The sequence below is a fragment of the Uloborus diversus genome, chromosome 8, assembly GCF_026930045.1.
Source record: "Uloborus diversus isolate 005 chromosome 8, Udiv.v.3.1, whole genome shotgun sequence".
NCBI classification, from domain to species: domain Eukaryota; kingdom Metazoa; phylum Arthropoda; class Arachnida; order Araneae; family Uloboridae; genus Uloborus; species Uloborus diversus.
Window position 1 is genome coordinate 135,647,010 of NC_072738.1, and position 20,103 is coordinate 135,667,112.

Here is a 20,103-nt window from a genome sequence, read left to right on the forward strand (position 1 = left end):
ATTGTATTGTGTAGAAGTATGTTGGGGTATTTTAACGTGACTTTGAGATTTTAAATTTGATTCAAATAATTGACGTTAAAAATTAAAATATGAAAAGTGTCCCAAGGTACTACACTCTCCTCTACATCTAATCAAAATAAAAAGCGAATGCTCGGTGTAATCCAGCTGCGTTTTTTCTATCATAATTAAAAATGATCTATGTAAGTCCAAATTTTTTTAAATACTACCAATTTTATCCAGATAATCTGGATAAATGATTTCCAGCCTGCTGTACTATAAAATATTCTATCAAATTGATGGACTTGTAAAGAAATCAATAAGCAAAAAAAAATTTCATTGAATTGCAAAACAATCCATAAAATAAATGAGTTAAACTACTAAAATACAAAATGATCTGCCAATTAGACAACAGCTTTTTATGCTATCTGTTTAACAACATTAAAAGCTCCCTTACAATCTAAATTATCCGGCAAACATACCAAATAATTAAAAACATGACAAGTTCCATCACAGAGTGAAATAGTCCGCCAAAAGAAATATCATGTTATAAAAACATTAAAGGTTCATTTAAAATGCAAAGTTAATGCATAAGGGGCTAATATGGCAGTGATGTCAGTGATATTTTTCTGTTTTCGCAGACGTGGCAAGTAAAGTAATTCGTAAGAGACCAATGCACACTATTCATTACTGAAACAGAAAAACTACTTTGACTAATTTGCATTTCTACAAGAATATATATTTAAACGTGTTGAAATGAGTAATCCTAGAATAAGCTACAACAAGAAAATAATTTTAATGTTTCCAGAATTACATAACAAGACAGTTTTTAAAAGCAAAAGGAGAGTGACAATGAATTATATGAGAACAAAATCAAACATGACTAAAGTTGTATGAGTTTGAATCTTTAAATACATGTCCACTTCCTGATTGCATCAAATTAATAAAAATTATGAGTGGAATTAAAGTTCAACAGTAGGGTTCCATTTTGTGACCTGTAAAAGAAAAGAAGACTTAATTAATCTAAAAAAAAAAGAAAAAAATAGCTCTATTTTAAAATTTATCAATTTTCCTGGTTGGAAAAAAAAGAGGTTCTGTACAAAACTTATCTGATTGCTATTCAACCATTTAGTTTTAACTTCTCACCATTCCATTGCTTTTAGCATATACCTTTGTATGATCGTTAGGGACTGAGTGCTTGATTTCCTGGTAAGGTAACGGCACCAGCAACAGACATGCTTGAGACATCTAACTCAGGTTTCACTCAATTTTCTGAATCTTTTAATGTATTTAGACTTTTAAAACTATTTTTCTCTCATGTGACTACATCTCATCTAACGTTTAGCTGCTTCTGGACATTCTGAATGAGTTAATTCCATTTTAATATGCTCAATTTCGGAAAAAGGTCTGAGCCCTAGTAACAGACAATTCTGATGATGCCCAGTAACGGATAGGATGAAGAAATGATGACCAACGGACAAAATTCCCCTTTTCTCTTCAAAATATGCAAAAGTTCTTCATTTTTAGACCTACAACCTTGTTTAATTTAAATGAACATGAAACACCAGCAGACATGGTGGTGGCTGTTTATAACCTTCCACCACTGCCTTGTAAATACCAACTGGTTCATAAAACTCACTTTGATAACACTAGATGGATGCACCGTATTCATTGGTCGCAGTTGGCATCAGTTTTACCCACCTAAGATTCTTATTATTTAAATCTAAACTTACGACTGTCTGTTACTGGACCTGTTACTGGTGCCGTTACTCTATATGAGTTAGTAAAAATGAGCGTGTTTTTTCCTCTATTTCCTTGTATCATATTGAGTAATCAAATGAGCGTGGTTAGAGAAAAAAATAGCCAATCAGCATGGCCCTTGGTAAAAGTGGCAAAAAAAAAAAAAAAAAGTAAACTAAAATGGGGGGGGGGGGGAATCATGAGGAATAATGTAATTAAATTTTAGAAAAATGCTGTAAAATTACTATTAGAAATTAAACATAACGGCAATTCTCGAATACTGTAATAAAAAAGAATAATAAAATTCCAATGCCAAAAGTCCTTAGTTCAATCATGGTGGGGTTATCATTGACAAAAGAGGATAGATCGTATAAATAGCTCCTTCTCTTTAGGTTGTTGAACTAGGAAGTGTAATATGGTTAGAGTCGTAGTATTTTATGTATTTGTAAGTTGCATAAATTGAAATTAAGTTAATTGCAGGGAGTTGGATATGAAACTAATTTGTAGTGAAATATCTGGATTCAGATCGGGAGGAATTTTTAGCAAAAATTTGTGTTGCAAAGATTATGACATAGTAGATAGATACGGGGTTAATAAGCCCAAACTTTATGCAATGCACTATTTCTGACATATTTAAAAACACCCGTAGAGTGTTATTATTATTATTATTGTTAGCATATTTGACTTGAAAAGAACCTTAGAAGAGCAATGTTGTCCTTTGTTTAAGGTAACTTCTTTTACGATGAAAAAGGGGTCCTTGGAAATCCCAAGACACGCGTCTTTCCTACCAGCTGCACTCGACTTACAAGATTATGATACAAGTTTTCTACTTTTTAATTTAGAAAACATGTTTTAAGATCAGCACACAACCAATTATTCTGAAAATTCTATACTCTCTGTATGAAAGCTGCTTTTGAATGATATTTCAAAGGTTTCAATATCTATTGACCCCTACATTATAATACAGGCTTAGTATAAAAGAATATCCCGGTTTTAAAAATTTATATTTCATAAACTATTACACTTAGCACTATGAACGATACATAAAAATAAAGATAACCTGTCCAAGTGTTTTTTTCACTCCCGAATGTTTGATGTGTGCGGTGTACCTTTCGTAACGCGACACACATCTATAACATACATTTCGGAGAGTCTTACTCAATTTTTTGAAATACTATACACATGCGATCTTTCAGTTCTTGCAATGTTGTAGGCAATGGTGGAGTATAAACACTGTCTCTGACGAAACCTCATTAAAAAAATCACATGGGGTTAGGTTTGGGGATCTGGCTGCCATACGCATAAAGGGGCATAAAGGGTAAATCATCATCACCTGCACGGCCAATCTAGCGTTGCGGGACGTCAGTGGCGCAGTAAAGGAGCGAGTAGGGGTGGGGGGGGGGGGTTACCGAGACCAACTCTAAGAGGTCTTGGTTTTAACACTGTTGCCAATCCTAATACAGTAGATTGTCATGTCATACACGTGTAAGGACTGTTGTGACCAAAAAAAAAAAAACCTTCTGAAAGTAATTTCTGACGCACGCTAATGCGGAACGTGCACGTTTAAGTAGTTACTTACGTTAAAAAAACTTTCAGTTTATCTTTATTTTTATGTATCATTTATAGTGCTAAGTGTAATAGTTTATGAAATATAAATTTTTGAAACTGGGATACTCTTTTATGTTAACCCAGTATTATATGTCATGCAATAAACTTTGAAAACTTTGCCGTTGTGAAATAAAAATAGGGAGCGTTCTAACATTTTGAAACTTTGTTTTGGAAAAATTGCGAAATTTCTTAAAGGACAGGCAATCTTTTATTAGAGCCTGACTATTTTGGAAAGCGACACTCAGTGATAAACAAATAGTTTGTCTCTTTGTGTATCAGTGTTTCTCAGCCCCTTAGTGTGAGAGCCTAGAATTATAAGAGATCATAAAGCATTAGCAAGTTGAGGACAGTCTCTTCCTCGTTCAACAGTTGCCCCACACATGCATCAATCAAGGGGAAATTCGACTCCTAAACCTTGCAGAAATGGGTAAAATACAGTTTAATTCGAGACACTATAACTCTGAAAGAATACATTTGAGATACTCATTTTTCTTTTCTAGAAAAATGTATGTCCTTTGTTTTACTGCATCTATTTTTTTAAACCCAAATATTGGTAGGTGTTTATCTAAGTGAGTAATTAATACAAGCAAAAATGTTTGATGAAAATTGCATTAGTCACCTTGCGCGCATGATTACAAAAAAAAAAAAAAAGTCATAACAGAATGCTTTTGGTATCTAAATAATTCAAACTGTTAGTTTAATAAACAGAACCAGTTTTTTTTTACCTTTATGTATAACTTCTACTTTATACGGTAATTTAAATCAAAATGTCAAAAAATGATCAAAATTTCATACATTTTATACTCTACATAATTTTTCAGGTAAGAAATTGTACAAAAATTGCGGTTCAATTTATAAAGCAAAGCATTTGTTCTGTAAAAATTTCATGCAAAAATATTTCTTAGCTTTTAAGATCAATATCAATAAAAAATTTTTTAAAAAAATTAAAAAAAAACAACACATTTTGAGAAAAAACGGCTTTTAAATTATTTTTTACGGTAAATAACTCAAATGCATGAGCCGATATGTTTTTCCTCATCGTTTTATTGATTACTAGAACTTTTCAAAGTGATTTGTTTTAAATTATTCAGGATAGAGTGGAGAACAATATATATATATTTTTTCCAAAAATTGAAATTTTTTTCGAGATTAATAGTCGTATGTCCCCTTAAGTCAGTGATATAAAAATGAGGATCCAGCTTCGGGTTTTGGATTGTGACATTATCAGAAGGAGGGTAGGGGGGGGGCAGAACCCAATATTAAGGCCCAAAGAGGTTAGAGATGGCTCATCCTAGAATGTATTCTACATCAACAATCTCGTTTCCTCAAACTTCGACATGAGAAGGAATTCGCTACAATTACACGAGGAGTCCAATTTAGTTGGAAATAAATGGCAGAACCACTCTTGTGAGCAAAAACAATAGTGCAGTTAATTCGAAGTTTCAATTTCTGTCAGAGCAAATTTGATCTATTATGGAAAAACTTTGCTTAATCTGTGAAATGTAAGCGTCACCTTTTGTTTCATCATGCGACAACAGTTTCTTGAATCTTCTGATCGGCTGTTGCTCTTTTCGAACGGAGCACGTCGTCGTACATGTAGTTCTGTCTACCGCTGTGTGACTCAGATTCGTTCAGATCCATCAACTGAAAGAAGTAAAAAGAAAGTATGATTAGGTAGATCCCCTTTTGTATTCTGGAATGATTTTGCACCAGTATTTTTAAAAACACTATGTTGGGGATTGTGGGGCGAAGTGAAACACCGAGGCAAAGTGATATGGTGAAATATTTACTCTGTTTTTACGCCACCTGTCTACAGGGTGTTCCGGTTTAACCTGCAAAGCCTCTATTTTCGCAACCGTTAGCTCTAGATGCATACTTTCAATGGGGTCGTTTCCAAAATTTTAAAAGTATTTTTTTTCTGAAAGAGCATGCTTAAAAACACAAGATCTGACCATTTTTTAAATAATTTGTTTAAGTTTAACATAAAAAAAATACTTAAATCGAAGTGCTTTTATTGTTTACAGCTTTTGCCGATGACATCACAAATGATGAACTGCCATTTAGTGTTGTCATTCACAGTGCAAAATATTTATTTCGCATCTTTACTCACGTGTATTGGCAACGATATGGTTGATAGCAAGCATAGAGCGCAATTTTAATTCGCTTCTTGATTATCATAACGTGGAAATGCGATAGAAAGATGCGCCAAAATGCATCATTTGTGACGTCATCAAGATCACGCCTTGTTTGAAAAATCGGGCATTTAAAAAAATAATTGAATTAAACTGTTGGAAAAATAAAAGTTTTCTGGGTTTATGTTTTTTTTTTTTTTGCTCATTCTATCCATTTCAATGACTAAAAGTAGTACTTTTGTCTGAAAGAAACCACCCCATTGTAAAAATGTTCAAAATCGGATACAGAGTTAGATATTGAAAGTTTGAAGAGAAAATAAAAATGAGTAAAAAAATACAAAAATAAACCTTTTGTACGGCCCTAAGTCTCCTAACTTATATTTAGGGAAATGATCTCCTTCGAAAAATAATTCCAACACAAAAAGTTTGACATTATTACGATTAATATTCACCGAGATATGAAACGGAGCGTTTTGTGACTTACAACATTTTACACTCACCTTCAATAACACATTTTGGGATGAAAATATAGCGGTTAACAAGGGTTTGAAATTATATGCATATTTTGGTTTTTCAAATTCTTCGAAGTTTTGTAGTATGTTTTTACGAATTATGGCATAACATGTGCACTTATTTTTGAATAGCAATGAAAAATATAAATACTTTGTTTTTTTACTTCGACAAGTAACAATTTCATCTTCTGTATGGTCCCCTAAAACTTCGAACCCGAATATCTCCTTGAGTTTTGGTCGCACAAATGTCACGTTTTTTGTGATAGTAATATTTTTCAATTGATATTTTTTCCTTAAATATAAGTTAAGGGACCTAGTAAAATTTTGTATTTTTTGACCAATTTTTATTTCTACTTCAAACTTTCAATACCTAAAGTCTGCATCTGATTTTGAACATTTTTGCAATTAGAAGTATGCATCAAGGACTAACGGTTGCGAAAAAAGGAGTTTTTGCAGGTTAAAGCGGAACACCTTGTATATCTACACTAAGGATATAAAATTGAAGAGTTTGTTTGAACGCGCTAATCGCAGGAGCTACTGGCTCGAATTGAAAAATTCTTTTTGTATTGAATAGTCCATTTACTGAGGAAGGCAAAAGGCGATAATAAAACATCACGCTATGATTAATAGGAGTGGAGCGGCAATCAATGGAAATTTATTCAATAACAACCATGCTGCATTTTTTGTTGCATCAATAGCTCAAGCTTTTGTTGCCTGAATAGCTCGGTAGGTTAAGCGCTTGGCAAACCAACGCTAGGTTCTCGGGTTCGAGCCCAGCTGCGGCCGGAGGCTTTTCAGCATTAATTACCCGCCTCATGTAAAAATTAAATAATTTATAAATCAATTATTTTTTTATTGATTTTTTTATTTAACGGAAAACATCAATGTAGATAAGGGTATTTATTTTTTTTTCTATGTATCATATATATATCATAACGAGATGTACTTAAAATAGATTTTTAACACATTTTTGTTTTATTAACGCTGGTGAAACCGTGGGTACAGCTAAAAATAAATAAATGAGAGTATAAACTTTTTTCTGAATATCATTACTGACCCAGGCAACGCTGGGTGTGTTTGCTAGTCTGGTAATAATTTAACATTGTAGTAACAAAAATGTATAGTCTATTCCAGTCAAGAAAAAGTTACCTCTGAAGATTAAAGCATACGATAAAGTAAGCAGTTTCCAAACAGCTCTACTCTTTTTACTTCCTTTTACAAAAAAGGAAATATTGTATTCGCGAAAACATTTTCACCCAAAAATCGACCTTAATTTCCATTTTGCTCACCCCCAAATGAATGTTGAGTTTGTTTTTTTCAACCCGACCACACGTGGATATGTGTCTAGGAACGTACAGACACCCGAAACATCCATTTTGACGATCCCCGAGTTAATTACAACGAGTTTTCTCGTGACGTCTGTATGTATGTATTTATGTGCGTATATGCATTTGTGTGTATGTGTGTATGTATGTCACATAACTCAAGAACGGAATGTCCTAGAAAGTTGAAATTTGGTACGTAGACTCCTAGTGATGTCTAGCTGTTCACCTTCCTTTTTGGTTGCATTCGTATTCTCCAAAAGGGGTCTTTTGCCCCTTTATGGGGGGGATGATTATTAGTTTCGATGTAAACTTAAGTGGTGTTTTAATTTGGCGGACACTTGGCGATATATCGCCATTCTTTTGGTCGCCAAGTTTTGTCTCCAACTTGGCGACAAATTTGGAGATTAAATTTTTTTTTAAATCTGGTTTCAATTTGGCCACTGCTGGTGATATTTAGAGAGTAAAGAATAGAATCATATTAAAACTGCCAATAATGAGAAAATGACATTAAATTGGAGTAAAAGGAAGTCATGTGATGCACACATCAGCTCGTTATTTTCATATTTTGTTGCAAGTTAAAAATTATTTTCATTAGTTAAAATGATAAAGTTCTTATTAATGAAGTTTTTAATATCAATTGAGACCGACAAGCCTATATCTGGTGCAATATGTTTTGGTTTATTTAATGTTAAGCATATTTTTATTTTAATGTTTTGCACAATTACTTAATCGAGCGGAATGAGATTGTACATTTCGTTTACTTTTTTTTAATTCAGTGATTTATGAATTCACTCACGTATTCATTTCTTTATTAATTCATTTACGTATTCAGTTATTTAATGATATACTTACATTCCTTTGTTTATTAGTTCCTTCATTGATTCATTGATTCACTTTTCTTATTCATTCACTATTTATAGACTCATTTAATTTTTCTTACACATTAATCAATTAATTAATTTATTTATTTGTTTATTTTTTCATTATCTATTTATTTATTCATTCTTTCTTGCATTTACTCACTCATTTGATCAAACATTTTTTAAATAATCAAATGAAAAACATATCATCCGAAAAATATTTTATTTTTTCTTATTTTTCACTTAAATAAAAATGTTTTTAAAATTTCACTTTTTTTTAAAGCACAAATAAACTAACAAAAATTAAACAAATGCGTCAATGTAAGTTTGGTAACGAAATAAAATTACTTTTTTATGTACTGTAATTTTAAAAACAATTTCTAATTGGTTCATTCCAAAAAATATAATTTTTCCTAAGTAATACCCTTCCCCTTACATTCCCCTAATTTATATTTATTTCTGAGCTATCACGAATTTCTTATTATCTTCACTTGACCAAAGTTGATGTTGCACTGATTTTTCAGATTGCCATGACAAATATTAAGTTAAATATTTTTTTAGAAAGCGAAATTTTTATTTTCAAAGTTAGAAATCGTTTGTAGATTGATTTTGTTCATATTTGTTTCAGAGCTTAACTCAAGCAGACTTTGCATTAGAAAAAGTTTTTTTTTGTTACAAAATTTAATTTTTTCAGGAAAACACCTAATGAACTTAAACAGCAAAATGCATACAAAATTTCCATATTATTAATTCCCATCATTTAAGATAGATAAGAAATAAAAATTACATAACATTATACACTGTAAAATTACTTTATTTTAAGTGTACTTGCGGATACCGGTTATAAAATCTTTATCTTTATTACCGCACCTTAATCAACATTTCTTTTTTTATGGATATGACTTTTTTCCCCTATTATAGGAAACCACCGGTCAAAATGTGACTGGAGCAAATTTCGTGGCGATTTCTTAGAGCAGGAATTAAAATGGAGGGAGCAAATACAATCTTTGGCTTAGCAAAACCTGACCCAAAGACCCCAAGTGACGTGACTCTGCAACGACGAATAGTTAGTACGTTTTGCTTGAAACAAGCGAAAGAAACCCGATTTCTTCCGATACTTTGCTTTCAAATCAATCGCGTGACTTGGAATGTTGATTTCATAAAAGAAAGTCTTCACTCCCTCCATTTTATCTCTTCTCAATGGGCGATTTCCATTCCATTTCAGTTGCAGAGACAAGAAACCCAACAAGTAGGGTTTTTCTTACCGCTCTGAGAATCTCCTTGATGTGCTCGTACCGACTGCTGTCAGATCGGGTGGGCAGGTATCTTCCTTCTGCCCTCCAGACAGCACAAACCAGAAGAATCACAAAGAAACACACAAATTTTTGCTTCAAGGCTGAAAGAAAAGAAAAACCAATCGTAAGAACACTTGTGGACAAAATAGAGAATGAAGATATTGGGAGATGATTAAAGGTTTTTAGCCTGTGTGGAAAAAATGACGTTTACCTCATTGATTGGAAAAAGCATACCCAAAGAGTGAAATGAGGGAGACTTCCTAGAACTGCATAGTACTACATAAAGCCCTGAGTCGTAGAATAAAGTAGCGACGCGTCCGCCATCTTGGGGCTAAAGCCCTGGTTTCCTAGGAGCGAATCGCCGATCTTCGACGTCGCTCCTTGCTGTGACGTTGAAATCAAAGTCAAGTAGATTCCGGTGTGGCCATTCACGACGTCGATTTAGCTCGGCTGCGAATACGCAGAAGATTCAAGTTTTCCCCACGGCGAGGAGCGACGCCGACGATTGGCGTGTTCGCTTCTAGGAAACCAAGGCTTAAACGATGCTTTCTTCCTACGTCTGCTATGGTTAAGTAGAGCGTTTTACTTCTTGATTGTGGTTTCTTATTAACTCGATGTTAATCCACAATCAAGAAGCACCACAATGAAGAAGCAAAACATGCTACTTCATTATTGCTGACATAGGAAGAAAGCGGGATTTATGTCCAAGATGGCGGACTTGTCGCTACTTAAGCTACGATCTAGGGCTTTATAGTGCTACAGGCCAAAAAGCAAGTGAGACCGTGGCAGGCCTAGAAAACGGTGCTTAGACTAAGAAGTCGCAACAAGCTTTATTAACAACCATCCAAAATAAAGCAACAGGTTTTATTTTGGAGCTGTATTGGTAAATCAGGAAGGCGCCGAGATACTACGTAAATGCCTACTTAAGTTTTCTCTAAAGATTCCAGAAAAAGAACTGGCTTTAACCGGAGAATTTTTTGTATTATTTAGAAAGATTTAAGGCCTGACCCTTAATGATGATGATGATGATGAAAGTTTTGGTGTCTTTTCAAGGCCTTACATGTAGTCACACTGCAAAAAAATTACGAAACGTAACTGGTAATTTCCACGAACCGTTTCGAGATTTCACAGGTTTTCACCCATTTCATGTGAAAAATGGCCTATTCAGATTGACTAAGATCCCACAATAATGCTTTTGGAGCTGTATTGGTAAATCAGGAAGGCGCCAAGATACTACGTCAAAGCCTACTTAAGTTTTCTCTAAAGATTCCAGAAACAGAACTGGCTTTAACCGAAATTTTTTTTGTATTTTTTTAGAAAGATTTAAGGATGATTTCAGGAAGGACACTGTCTTTCAGCGGAAAATATTCGTGTTTTTTGCAAGATATGTTACAGTCAAAAATTGGGCACATCAGCTGCCCGTTTTTTCCATTAACTTTTCTGACTCATTTTTACAGTGCAGTTAAATGATGGAATAATGTCTGACAAGGTTCTTTTAAGCAAATAGCTAGAAATGTTATGAAACATTCTGCCGTGGGCAGGTAAAGCGCAGTATCAAAACATATGAGTTTTCAAGACATTTGAAGAAATATTTGAATTAAATACTAACGTAGCGTAAAAACAGCGTATTAACAGCTTTTAAAATAATCATAATGAAATGCATTCCTATGTTTTCTTCAACAATAAACAAATTTATCGGTCTAGAGAATTGCAATTGCTTTCAGAAATCCCTCTTATTGAAATCCAACATTTGCAAAACAATCTTACTTACAGAAGCTGCTGCTAACCGCATGATTGTGTAATGTAGAGAAGATGGAATTTTGATAGTTATACTTTAATGCTATATTTCAAAGATTTGGCGCAAATTTAACTTTTAAAAATAAATACATGTTTATTAAATAAACTAGCAAAAATACCCGGCGTTGCCTGGGTTAGCAATAATTATGAGAAACAATCGTTACTTGCATTTGTTTTCTGTTTTAAGTGAAAGAACTTAAAACACACCTTTTTGACGTGAGTTAAAATCTAGCTTCTTTCTCACTCATAAAACTAAAGTAGCAGTAAATAAAAAGAGCAAAATAGTATTCATTTAGAAATGAAAACACGAAATTTAATCGTATACAAATTTGAAGAATTTCCGAAATATGAAATTAAATTTCACATGTTTAAAAATATTTATCAGTTAATACACTTATTTTTTTTTTTTTACATGGAGTCTTACCTTCTCTGTATGTCTATTGAAGAACGAACTGTTAAAAAAATGTAGCCGCGAGCCCGTGATCCCCTTTAAATTGCTTTAGTTATTTTGGAAAATTTCAATTATTGTGGGTTCTTGGTGCGATTTAAAATGTTACCAACTTTGCGGGAATCGTTTTGGGATACCTTGGATAATGCTCCCCTTCCTTACTTTGTAAAACGATATGTTACTAATTTTTGTTAAAGAGATATTGTCGCCATATGCTAAGATACTTTTGGTCACCATAAAATGGCTCTAAACAATTTCATCCGAAATGTTTCCAAAATAAGTAGTAAAATTTGGCGATGGTTTGAATTTGTGCACAAAGTCACATTAATGGAAGTTTTTGTGCTGTTTATGGACTTGCCTAATTTAGTTGCTGGATTATTTTACAGTAAAAAAAAGTTTTAAAGATTCTTTGATTGACGATATTTTGTTTACATGGTGAAAGCTAACAAACATTATTACGTAGTCTTTGAATTCAAAAACCGCGACAGTTGAAAAAACTGCCAAATGCATCCGCTACTGAAATCTTTCTGCATAAATTTTGGCGAGGTTTCTGCTGTTAGATTGGATAATGATTAAAAAATCCAATCAGCACAAATAATAAAAAAACTCATTAATTATACTAAAGCTTCGTTTAAATGGAAAATAATCAGCCAAATCTAGTTATTATTAGCCAACCTTAGGGAAAAAACGTTACTTTAAGATATGACTTGAGAAAAGCCTCAAACAATCAGACGAAACACAAAAACATTCAACAATTCTAACTATGAACTGGGAGTTGAGATGATACACTAAATAATGAATTGGGTTGAGGAAAGCCTTCGAACATGGAACAAAAAAAGCTCATAACTCGTTTCTCATACAACTTAGAGCTGCCTAACAGATGCCATCTTCAGCAGAAAAATAAGCGCTTTCGATGGACACATAATTTTAATATGTGCACGTATTTTTTCACCGTCATATTGGGGCATTTATGCGAAAATTTGGACAAATTAGAATAAAACACGAACTATCAATCGGATTTTTTTCGAACTGGTCTACAAACCTTCCCAGTACCAAAAAGAACAAACGGTGAAAGTTTCAGCCAAATCTGCCGGGTAGTTTCTGAGATCTTAGGGAACAAATTTACCAAACTCCATTTTTATATATATAGATGAATACACATTTATTAAACTGCCAGGTGAAGCCACTTGATTTGAAGATAATATACAATTTCACAAAAGTTTACCACATCGATGAATTTGGCTGAACTGATTTTTATGATGGCATCGTTTTAAAAACAAATAAAACTTAAAAGAAACAATGAAAAGGAGAAAATGCTATGTAAATGCTATGTAATTATGCAAACGTTTACTTTAAAGTAAACGTTTGCATAATTTGGAGGAAACGGGGTGAATTATTTCTTGAAGTTTAAAGAATGAGTTTGAGTAAAAGAAGCAGCTGCAAAAAATGTAGGTTTTATTTACCTTTCAACAGCGTTTCATCTCTCTAGTGCAATTTCAATTTCGAGTAGCAAAAATTCAATACATATTTTCTTTCTTTCTAAACAATTATTATTTTCCAATGATTTGCGTAACACCATACTATTCATCACACATCAGTTTACTATTCTGTAATACAATTCTACGGAAAAACAACATAATAGTTTTCAAGTACTTCCCAAACTCTTTAACTGATCGCAATTTGAATTTTGCTTCTAACTCTCCAAGGAAGAACGAAATAAATTAACACGCAAAGACTCATGAAGTCAATTGACTTATATTTAACTGTATTATGAAATCCTACTGTAAGGTTACAATAACGTAATTTTAAAACACCATCATTTATGGCCAATATCACCAAGTGACAACGTTACTGTAACCCAGCCAAACATAGAAAATGTCTTTACATTAAGTCACATTATAAAAGAACGACGCCAGTTTTTACTAATACAGAAATGGGCTCATATGATCTAGTATCAAATGAAGCAAATATTTTTCATCAAAATTTAAAACAGATAAATAGGCAGCGAAAAACCTTATTTTCACAAGATCATATGAGAGACTTTTGTTATGCAAAATGTAACAGTATCGTTTCTTATCGTAAGGCAAAACCTTCTATATCTATAATCGAAGGTTGCAGGAATATACTGATGTATCGTTTTCACGTTTATCTTCTGGATGATCACAAAGGCACGGTCTTCTTCCTTATCAGTTTAGAAATGAAATTCGTCTTGAAACTCAGAGAGGCTGTTATATATGATTATAGATAAAAGATACATTACCCATATGCAAAAGAAAGTATCCTGAAGTCATTTTCACTCATAGAATGCGCTTTGAAATACTGTAAAAATATAAGCCTCTCTGAAATTTGAAAGTTCAATTTTACTTTCAGTTTTATTTCCATAATATCTAAGCAGTTTTTATTTTTACAGATTTCAGTAGAAAGTTTTGAAAATATTCAAAGTTTAGTCCAGTTACTTAATGCTGCACTGAATGAAATATTAAAACTGAAATACAAACAGTAAAATTAGTATTTCTTTGAAATTTTGTTTTAGTAGTTTAACGTTTGAAAGTAATAGAATTAAACTTGAAAAACTTCGAATGAGAATAGCTATTTATTCTCAGAAAAATATACTCCATTTTCATTGTGTTAAATGATAAATCCATCGTTCATCATAGATACGAAGTTTTTCTTGCTCTTCTTGCAGAAATACGAGGAAGGTGATTCAAACTACAAATGACGCTTGTGAAAATATTCGTTTTATGTTATTCGGCAAAAGTTGGAAACCGTTTGCATAGAAAACCGTTGGGGGATTGGAAATTTTTGCGGGAATTTGCTCTCAATCCTACGAGATTAATCCCGCCGAATATAATGCTGACTCTTTCGGGATTGGGATTTTGGGATTGGAAACCCCGTTATTTATTTAGTGCATCGGCTTTAGAACGATCACGGTCTGTCCAAATGGCTAAGCTTCCTAAGAGAGCGAATAAATATCTGTATTCTACAGCTTTGCCAGAATTACAGGCAAGTGAGTTGTGTGGTACTTACTATTTGCAATTTCGTCTTAGCTTCAACCATGTTTGCTTCTGGGGCTTTCTTGGTTATTCAGGGAGGTGCCAAGCTATAACTTAAAACCTACATTATCACTGTAGCGTCCAGAAACATTGCTTTAACCGTAGATCTCTAATATTAGAGTAAAATTGAAATTGCAGTATCTGGATGACGAAATCGGGTAATATGCTTGTAGTTCTGCCTTGAGGTTGCAACTTACAGCCAATATTTTCGAGCAATCACACACAGGCTCGTGATTGCGAAAAACATAATTTGAATTTAAAATACCAAAAATTCAAATTTTCTTTTGTTTTCTTCACTTATATTTTGATGTTACATTTTTAATAATATATGAAAACAAAGCAGGAAGGTAACGATTGCTTCAAATAAATAAATAAATAACTAAAACAATCAAAAATAATACGTTCATTTAATAAAATGAAATAAAAAATGAAATAAGACATTTTTTGTAATTTGTATCTTTAAAAAGCTTTAGTACCTTAATCATTTAATTAGATTTAACTTATTTTTATAAAGCGATGAGTGAAGATTACATTTCTGATCAATAAATCATTAAAAACAAGCAATTTTCATCCTAGATTACGAAAGAAAATCGCTTAAACAAATTGCTCATAAAATTGTTTATTTTCCATTGCTCTTAAATTGGGGAATTAATCACTTTCTATCCGGAAACATTCAGCTTATAATTTCATTACTTTTTCAAAAAGAATATCAATAATCACATCTTAAAATGTGTTTCAGAGCTATAGGCAGGAAGCAAAAATATGTAAAAATTCTTTCCGAAAAACATAACGTGCTTTACGGAATTAGTTGTCCTCACGGCGCCTTCTTTATCGATCGCTCTGGGAATAGACATACGATAAGTGAAATTCCATCTCTTTCTCAGTTTGTCCTGCTTTTAGAGGGACTTTTTTTTTATCCAAGATATCGGGAGGAGAAAAACGGGGTGTATTTGAATAAATCGCCGATTTACAAGATGATGTATTTTGAATGAATCTAAATTGCCATTTTAGATTTAGGATCCATGGTCTCGACTTTTATTTTCACCCACGCTTAAATAAATATTTCCTGAATAACTTTTGTTTATTTTTGCTCCACATAAACTGTCACTGAGATTTACGGACATGAGTTTAAGTAAAACTGGTGAACTTGAATATGTAAAAATAAAATAAAATCTGCCCACATCATCAATGCATATTGTTACGTATATTGGAGGGAAAGAGACTAGGCAGACATTTCGCCCTTTTCCACAAGAGGGGGTGGGGGTGGCACAGGATGTTTACTCAATGTAAATCTTATCGGAAAACAGCAAAAAGCCCGCCTATTTATATTCAAAAACATTGATTGTTCAAAGCCTGGAGTAGAGAAGGGGCAATTGACCCCCTGATCCCAGTAAATGACAAGCCTGGAAGGATGGGGCAATAGAGGTGGCGATTTGTTTACTTTCTACTTGGGTGAAAACGGAAAAATATCGTTCCGTCGCCGCCGTGTTTCACACTTGTATTTCAATTCTATACTTTAATGGAGCTTCTTATGTTGTGAATTGACTTGAGATATTTATTTGGTGCATTAATTTAACATTTAAAGGAGTTTTCTGTGCTTTTTTAAAATTAAGTTGCAGATAAATTTTTATTTCAACTGAACGTTAAACATTATTTAATGGAATAGTTTACTTATTTAGCAGATAATTTTAAATTTTAACAATAGAACGACTGACATTTTCTGTATACCTAGAAAGACTGAAGGGGCCATTGTGGCCCCTACCCATTTTTGGAGTGAATTCTTTTAAAAATTCTTCCTGAGAGAGTCCACATGCCCGATACACCTTCTTTCATGACTAAATAAAAACTTAGTACTTAATTATTTTTAGTTTTTCTCTCTATACTGGGAAAAAGGTTGAATTAGTTTTCCTTTCTAAGAGCAATGGCCACCGTTAGGATGGTAAGCAGTCGGTACTGTTTATAGCATTTGGATATCCAATCGGCTGCATAAAGGGGAAGTTACAGGTCAAACTAGAGTGAATGGCATTTTTTTTATGCTACAACAATTAGGAGAAAGGAAAAAAAATAATTTTTTAATTGTCAAAATGCTTAGGGGCCACTGTGGCCCCTCCCGTCTTTCTAGGTATAAGGATCAATATTAACAGTACTATGAGGTGAATGATTAAATGATTAAACAAGCATTCAAATAGTGTCATATAATGAAAAGTCAGAAAATTCCATTAAGTTCCGTTAGGTATTATCCGAGTTATTAAACAACAAACTACGCGAAGGGCCACACAGGCCCCTCCGTCTTTCTAGTGTTAAAAGGTTTTGATGGCGTATCTAATTTGGCGGATTAATTTAATTTGCAATGAATTTTTAAATCTTGTTAAACGTTCTTGTTTTTAAGAAAAAACTTACAATTACAAAATACTGTGTGATATTAGGCCATAAGTAGTCTTCCTACTACTTAGAACGAACATGGTGCAAATGTTGGAGTTGCAACATATATTTGTAGAATGTCTCCAACTACAAATTGTTTGTTTCCAATAGCGATAAATCGTTTATGTTACCGATGCATTTCTGTTCTATACTCTATCCAAATTAATTAACTGTGTTTAAGTTTGCTTTTTGAGTCATTTTATTTCCAGTTAAGTAAAATTTTGTTACAAAATAGAGACAATTAAAATGCTTTGCCCTTCATTTTTTACTAACAAATTTAGATATTTTTTTACAGCTCCAAAGACTAAATTTTTACACTTCTGCGGAACTATCAGCAAAGATTTTTTTTGTGATGGCTTAATTGTTGCATAGCGTTTATGAATTCAACATAAAACAATAATTCTATTAAACTGCATAGATATTATTTTATGCTTAATTAATTACGCAATTTAACTTGGGGAGAAAAAATTGGGTCCTTAAAATTTTTACTCGTGAAACAATTCCGAAGTAATAATAAAAGGAGGCATCTTTCATTTGAATGTGTCAAATATTTTGAAATGCCATTTGTAATTAAAATTACTACATTCGAAATACTCGAGAAATTTTGAAATCATATTGCGGATGAATGACGTGCGAAAATAACACTTCGATAAAGCATATAACTATTTTATTTATTTTATTGCGAGTGGATTGAACAATTTTGTTCAAAAAAAATTGTTGTTTTGACAAATATTTCAAAGTTTAGGAAAATAATTAGTAACTGGTGTCACTTACAGCTCATAACTAACGCAGTAAAATATTTTTGCTCCGTTTTGAAACTAGGGCGTAAATTAGTTTTTAAGTTGAAGTATTTACCTGAACTATCAAAGTTCTACAAGAATATAATTTAAGGATCTTATCTATAGGTTACAAATTAAGTTTAGGGGTTACTATTTTACTATCTGGAATGCAAGTAACAGTAGCTTAAAAATAAGTTTTGTGGGTACTGTTATACTATCAGGAGTACAAATAAGAGTAGCTTAATTTTAAAATATAAATAAATAAATAAGTAAAAGTGAAAATAATTATAAATGAATAAATGCAGTTAAATCCCCTTACAACTCCAAATCCTACCTTCATCCGGAAAGGCTCCAGAAAAGATGTAGAAACAATTATCAGAAATTCATTTGTTAACACATCGTTAGATGACAACAGATAAAATTTGAATAATTAATGTGCAGCATAAAATTTAGTTTCTTTCGAACGTCAGCCAATCAGCGTTAATTCAGAAACTGCTCTAGCGATTTAATCTCTAGACTTTTAGTATCGCTGCCAAAAACGGTTATAACTCCAATTCCCAACTTAATCCTAACTCAGTAGTTCCAAGCAAATTCTGTCTTACGTAAAGAATCCGTTCTTTTGATTGATATCGGTTTGAAATATGTTATCATGATTTTTCGGCCAAGTTTGTGCGAAAGAATGCTAATTGCGTGTCTAATTAATATTTCTGTTAATCCAAGTCCTCGTGTTAGATGAGATTCCTGGCCCTTGCCTAAGACTATTCTTGAGATAGCGTGACATGCATTCAAATCTACATACGCACATTTAAGCAGTGACCTTCATCCAGAGGGCTATTTGCATATATTTCATATACCCACCGAATGATTTAATTTCAGCTTATTGATCTAATGATTATAACTGAAGTGCCCTTCTCAGTCAAAATTATTACCACGTAATGATAATTCTCTAGTATTATATTTTCATCCATATTTTTAATGTCTTTTAATTCTTAAATTTAATTATTTTATTTCTATTTAACACAAACTGCCGAATGGCAACACGTAATTAAAAAAAGTGAAAAAGACGCACGAGATCGTGTTCCACAAATTTGGTCTTGAGAAAATAAAAATGACGACTTCTTGAAGTATATGTGATGTAAATAAAGTTTTGTCGATTTTTATAAAATAATGGAGTCAAATTCTTATACAAAATTAGGGTGTTGTTATAAACCTTCACAACACTCTCAGTGGTGACCCACGTTTTGGACAAGAAAAAAAGGAAAAGAAAAGAAGACGGACAATGCTTTATTCTATGGTATGCTCTTCACTTAAAGTCATTCACTTGAAGGGAAATGCTCTGGCCTAAATTTTATTTTCGTGTAAAGATAAATTTTATCTTTGACTAATTTTTCTTTGTTTTAATTTAATTGCATTTGTTTATTTTACTTGTAAATTCTCAGTTAAATTTTAAAATGTCGGTAGAAAGTTTAGATAATGTTGAATTTACCAATAATACTGTACAAAGTGACTCAGTTTTGAGAGTTGCAACCAGATTACCTCCACTATGGAAGTGGAGGCTAGTTTCAATGTTTCACGTATAACAAATGATGAGACGAAGTATAACTACTTGTTATCCGCCATTGACGCAGATACACTTAGCGCTGTTTCGGATTTAATTATAGCTCCTCCAGAGGGAAATAAATATCAAGCTTTAAAAGATAGATTAGTTAAAGAGTTTTCCGATTCGTAATCAAGTCAAATACGGAAACTTTTGTGTGAACTTACATTAGGTGATAAAAAACCATCTGTTTTACTTCGGCAAATGAAAGAACTTTCACGAAATTCAATTACTGACGAATTTTTAAAAACCATTTGGTTAGAGCGTTTGCCAACACATATTCAAGCCATTTTATCAGCATCAACTTCAGAGTTGACTGAACTGTCCATTTTAGCTGATAAAATTCATGAAATAAAAATGGAGCCATCAGTTTGCAAAATTTCAGAAACACTAAAACATAGTGAACAAACGACGCAAATATCAAATTTGCAAAATCAAATTGAGCATTTAACCATGCGAGTTTCTGAATTAACTAAAATGGTATCAAAACGTTCATTTTCAAGAGGTCGTAGTAATCATAGATATAGGTCCCAATCTAG

General features: G+C 32.6%; 1 protein-coding gene and 1 long non-coding RNA gene across 2 annotated transcripts in view; one reads left to right on the forward strand and one right to left on the reverse strand.

Annotated features, from left to right (window-relative positions):
* The window catches only part of LOC129228617 (uncharacterized), a 62,198-nt gene that overhangs the window by 14,127 nt on the left and 27,968 nt on the right, over positions 1 to 20,103 (forward strand). The gene's annotated exons all lie outside the window — the stretch shown is intronic.
* On the reverse strand, positions 770 to 9,571 carry LOC129228129 (uncharacterized). The gene is made up of 3 exons (XR_008580890.1): positions 9,440 to 9,571; positions 4,859 to 4,989; positions 770 to 992 (listed from the first exon to the last, which is right to left on the reverse strand). It is a non-coding gene; the product is annotated as an uncharacterized LOC129228129 (long non-coding RNA).